Here is a 6,000-nt window from a genome sequence, read left to right on the forward strand (position 1 = left end):
ATTTGTTTTTGGCTAAACTCCCCCTTAATAAAACATTTAATAAAAAAATAAATATTTAGAAAATATTAAAGCTCACCCTTTTTCATTGAGAACTTGATTTTTTTAACCCATACTTCTCCCCCTTTTTTGTTATATAAAAATAATTCAACTTTAAATTTCAAAAATAACAATAAAGAGTAATTGGTAATTTAACATTAAAATCATTTGAAAAAAAAAAAGCTCCCCTTCAATAAAGCATTCCAAACAAGAATTTAACTTTAAAAGCATGCCACTTAAAAAATTGAATTTTAACAAAGATAAACAAACATGTTAGTAGCACATGAAATTCAATATATACAAGTCTAATATACTTTATGCAATACCAAATTTTGTATTTAAGTGCATGTCATAATGCTATCAAAAATGTTATGCATCTGAAAAATTGATATAAATTGTTAGGGATATCATTTACAATGTAATCACATGCATAAGTATTTAAATTTAAGGTCAAAAATTAAAATTTGTAAAAACGAAGCATTAAAAACCAATTTTGACCAAAATTCATTATGATGAACAAACATTGATGAAAAATCATTAAAACTTTAGAAAATGTTCATCACAATTCTTTTTAACATACATGAGATAGAAAACATAATATTATTTAAAATCAAAACTCATGCATGCTTAATCTAAATGATAAACCAATTATGCAAGATAATTAAAATAAGCTTAGAGGTTACCCATTCCTTTTCAAGTGTAGCTAGAGCATTTGAATATCTTCACTTTCATCACCATTGCTCTCACACACCTACAATAGATATTTAATTGGATTTTGGTATCCAAATTGTTGTGGATCCTTGAACGTTGGTTTCAATGTCTATAATTTCCTTTGGAACTCATACTTGTTTAATTTTAAAAAGTTTTCCTTTCTTTAAAGGACAAGTTTCCTTTCTTCCGTTCTGGGCACTCCACTCCTTCGTCTAATTCTTTGGAGAAGAATAGCCATTCTCGACCATGTCCCATGCATCAAGATCATTGGATTGGATTAATAGCTTCATTAATTTCTTCCAATGACGGTGGTTGGCTCCATTGAAGTTTGGAGGCTTGTCAATCGCTTGGGAGTCTTCCATGTAGAACGAGCCGAATGAGGAAGTCATCTTCTCGATTGTGTCGAAAATGGATAGAGCTTCTTCAAGGATCGTCTCAAGGTTGTTAAATCTTCTAATGAGTCAATCTCTGATATCAATTGTTAGGATATTCGATGAAGCTCGAAGATCAATCGAATATTTGGGGTTGAAGTGGATTTGAGAAATTTTTAAGGATTAAGGAGATTTTAGAATTGAGAAAATTTGATGCACAAATATTTGTAGTGGTTCGACTTCTCAACCAAGTCTACATCCACTACCTTAGCTCCTCACCAAGGATTTTCTAACAAATTCACTAATTTGTTCTTTCTTTTTACAGGACAAAGAGATAACATTTACAAATCCCTATCTTTTCAATGGTTAAGATAGAACCACTCCCCTTTTACAAAAGGTAAAAAGATGTAAACAAGAAAACTCTTACAAGGTAGGTGTTTACAAAGTTAAGCTAACAAAAACACTAATATTTACAAGAGAAGGAAAATAGGAATAAAAAGCTTCTCTGTATTGATTTCTTGGATAGGTGTTCTAACCCTTCTTCAAGTGTCCTTAACTTGTTTTTATAGGTTGGAATGTGTTTGTGGTCGTTTCTAGCCGTTGGGGGATAATTGTTTTACAAAATAAAATTGCTCAGGGCAGTGAGTATCTATACTCTTTTAATGAGTTTTGGTACTTCCTTTATAATTTTTAAATAAACTAGTCGTTACTAGCCATTGAGCCCGACCAGTATCGATACTATGCTCATGGTATCGATACCACTGTGTAAAGTAGTATCTGTACCCCTTTAAGTATCGATACCTATTTTGCATTATGGAATTTGAGCAATTTGGAAAACACTGGTAGTATCGATATTACCTAGAGAGTATTGATACTTCTCTTACCTTTGGTATCGGTACCATGTGAACAATATCGATATTGTTCATGTAGTATCGATATTGTAAGAACAGTATCAGTACTATATACCCAGAAAATCAGTTTTGTGCTCAAATTCTATTTTAATGGACTTTGAATTATTTTTGAAAACTTTGAACAAATTCAATTCAAGTTCAAAAACATTTTTCCTTAATTTGTTATATCAAAATATTATAAAATATGGTTCAACAATATATTATATTAGAGGACATAAAATCAAATATACTTAAACATTTAATACTTTGTATCTATAAATAGAAAATTTAGATAATATTAACATTGTATCAAAGAGAAAATTAATATACCAAACCTCTTTTGTTTTCTTCATCCCCCATTAATACTTATGCTCCGTGCATAGATTTAAATTGCGATATCAAATATAGTTTCGATCCTAATGTGATGCATTGGAATGTATATCCGTGGAAGAGAACTTAGTGATTGAAAATGTTAAATAGGCTAATTGAATTAGTTGAATAGAAAATCCAACAATTCTAATTTTAAGAATATATATATTATAAATTACGGGTTGATTTAATGGGATGAGATGACGAGGTTTAAACTCTGATATGACTATCTGAATAAGAATCAATTGATCATAATAGCTTTTGGGGTCAGACTTGACGGGTTTTCAAAAATTGTAAAAAACAAGAGTATTCGTCAATCATTTTTAAGGTAAAATTGGAATACCTAAAATAGAGTAATTTTAATAAAACTTTTGATTTTATTAAAATATCAAAGTTTTGGTATGAGAAATCATAAACTATGTTGAGGAGTCAGTTATGCGTGGGGAAAGATTTGTATGCCCACAACGTTCAGAATTGATACTTAGTCGTTAATCTTTTGTTTTTAAAATTAAAAATTGAAAATTAAGAATTTAAGAATTTATTTAATTTACTATCTATCGTAATGTAATTTGAAAAGGATATTGATTTATTTCGAAATAAACAATAATCATCCCAGCAAAGGCGAAGATTATACCGTTAAACTCTAATAAATAAATATTACCTCAATATTTTTTTAAAAAAATGCTACGCAAGCAATTGCAAACAATCAATTATTCGATTCTAAATTATAATTTTAAGGAATATAAGAATGTAACGATTTATATTGAAATAACAAATAATTTAGTAAAATAAATCTATTAAATTATATGGTGAATCGATCTCCAACAAACAGGGGGACATCACCTTCTCGAACAATTTATTTTAATAAATTCTATATATTTCAAAATAAATTATTAAATTCTTAGTTTTTTTCCTATTATTCTAACAATAAACTTAGAATTTTACTCCAATAACTGAGGAATAAAATTCCAACAAAGGCGGAAAATACTCCTCAAATTAATCTCCTAATTTACTAAATTATTTATTAAATGAGTTAATTAAGGTTTAATCTAGGTAAATGACTAACTATGAATTTTAAAGGACTTAAAAGGATTAAACTTAATAATGAAGTCTCTAGTATTAAACCCTAAGTTAATTTTGAAAATTAATAATATATTAATCGAGTAACTAAAATAAAACTCCAACAAACACGAAGACTATTTCAAATTACTACCTGATTGATTAATTTTAAGGGACTAAAATGAATTAAATCTAAAATTAAGGCTCATTCTAAGACAAGAGCAAATTATGAAATTTTAAGGACCTAACCGAACTAATCTTAAAATTAGAGCTCTACATTAATCCTAAATTAATTTTAAATGTTTTTTAATATTAATTAAATAACCAAATAGAACCCCAACAAAAGTGGGGACTATTTTGATGTATTCTCTAATTAATCTAATTTAAGGACCTAGATATAAAATAATCTAAAATTAAGGGTTCAATCTAAGATACAGAAACTTAATCAGGGACTAAATCGAAAGCATTTAAAAATAGTGCTGAAACTAATAAATGAAAAAATATGAGGACTAAATTGAAAAAATTGCAAAATTATAAACTTGAACTAATAAATGAAAGGACTAAATTGAATAAACTGTAGAATTTTAAGGCTGAAACTAAAATACTGAAAATAAAGTCCTAAATATTAAAAGTACTTGAATGTAAAGTACAATAAATTAAAGGGGATAAATTTAAATACTAGGAATTAAAATGATGTAATTTAAAAGGATTAAAGAACAAAAATGAATAATAAATAAATTAAAGTACCAAAATTAGAACAGAAGGTTAAATGCATTAAATTAAAGGATTGAGTTTAAATAAAAAAAAATTAAATTATGCTGAAATTAAAATACTGAAAATAAAGGCATTAAATTAAAGGATTAAATTAAAATTACATAAAGGCAGGGTGCACAAATTTAAAATGCAAAAAATTAAATAACAAGGTTAAAAGAGGACTAGATTGCACAAAATAAAATTTAGGGTTTAATTTTAATAATTTATCCAAGCCATTTTGGGCATTTGAAGCATTTCCCCATAAAAAAAGGCCTCTTCATTTTGTTTTTCCTCTCAAACCCTCACTCTTCTCCCTCGTTTGGTCATTCACAAAATCAGAGCCTCCGCCCAGCCATCGTATTTCAACGTCACTTCAACCCTCGGACCGCCACCAGCGATGATCGGGAAAGCCAAAACTTATCCCAAACTGACCTGAACTCCCCAAAACACTCACTAGTAGTAGTACTTAGATTCGAAGCTAGAAACCACTAAAACAAACCTTAAATGCCATAAATGGACCCTTAACCCTTCATTTCCCAAACTCCACCAACCCCTAAAGGTTACCCCACTCCCTTTTCTCTCGACGACGAGACCTCAGTCGACATGGGAAGAAGTCGAAGAGATCCCGATGTGGGGTTCGCACATCTCAGGTAAACAAAACTGAACCCCCTAACTCTATTTTCGAGACGATGATGATTACTGGAAATGTAAAAAAATGGTGGAGATACCTTTGAAACTCTTTGTTTGTATTGCTTATTTGGATTTTTCGAATGCCTACCGTTTACATGATTTGTTGAGGAGTTTATAAAACAAGCGCCGGTTACAATCAGAAATGGTAAAAAGCGCCCGATTGGAGGCCATTCGGATTCCACTTACTGTACAATTTTTTACAACTCATTTTTATCTTGTTTGCTTTTGCATGTTGGATTTTGGGACCATCACTGATGTGATGTCTTAGTTGGTGGCGTGGAAGGGAGGCACGAGGGCTGTTGGGACCATAAGCATGCATGAGCACCTGGTAGGACCATGGCTAGCGATGATTTGACAACAACTACTATTGACGGTTGGAATCTAAAGAGTCACAACTGACAGCGACGATTGAAGTCTTCATTTGCCAGGGTTTCAAAAACCCTAAACATCACATGTCTCAATCTGAGTCGTTAGATCAAAAATCCAACGGCTACATGCTTTGGCGGTGCTTGGGTTAACACAAAGCCCTAATCCTCTTAGACCTGAGCACGCAAACTTCTTTATTTGGGCTTCAATTGGGTCAACAACTGCTTGGACGTTTGAAATTGGTGATAGTTGGACTTTAACTTTTGGTTTTAGTCTGAGTTTTACATTTGTTTTGTATTTGAGTTTAGTTTCTATTTGGGTATTGATTTGTAATGGGTAAAAATTTGGACTATAAATGGACATTTATTTATTTATAAATTTGGGTTTTATTTAATAATAATAATAATAATGTAATGAGTAGATAAATAGGATAATTACCTATATATATAATATAGGGTTAGAGTCCACTTATACAATGTAAAGTTCTTTTAGTTTTACACATATTTAGGACTCTTAGATGAGTGAAAATAGATGACTGAGATAAACTCTTTATTTTTTCAATGAATATCTTCTCATTTCCTAATGTTAATCTTAGCCATTTATTTTCACTCATTCTACAGTTCTAAATCTATATAAAGTTAAGAGAGTTTTATGTAATAAGATCCTATCTTATAGATATAATTTTTTATTATCATCCTAATAAATATTAGTAATCACTAATTATTATTTTTATTAAAGTGTTAATTAGTGATATT

The sequence above is a fragment of the Hibiscus syriacus genome, unplaced genomic scaffold, assembly GCF_006381635.1.
Source record: "Hibiscus syriacus cultivar Baekdansim isolate YM2019G1 unplaced genomic scaffold, ASM638163v2 tig00110783_pilon, whole genome shotgun sequence".
NCBI classification, from domain to species: domain Eukaryota; kingdom Viridiplantae; phylum Streptophyta; class Magnoliopsida; order Malvales; family Malvaceae; genus Hibiscus; species Hibiscus syriacus.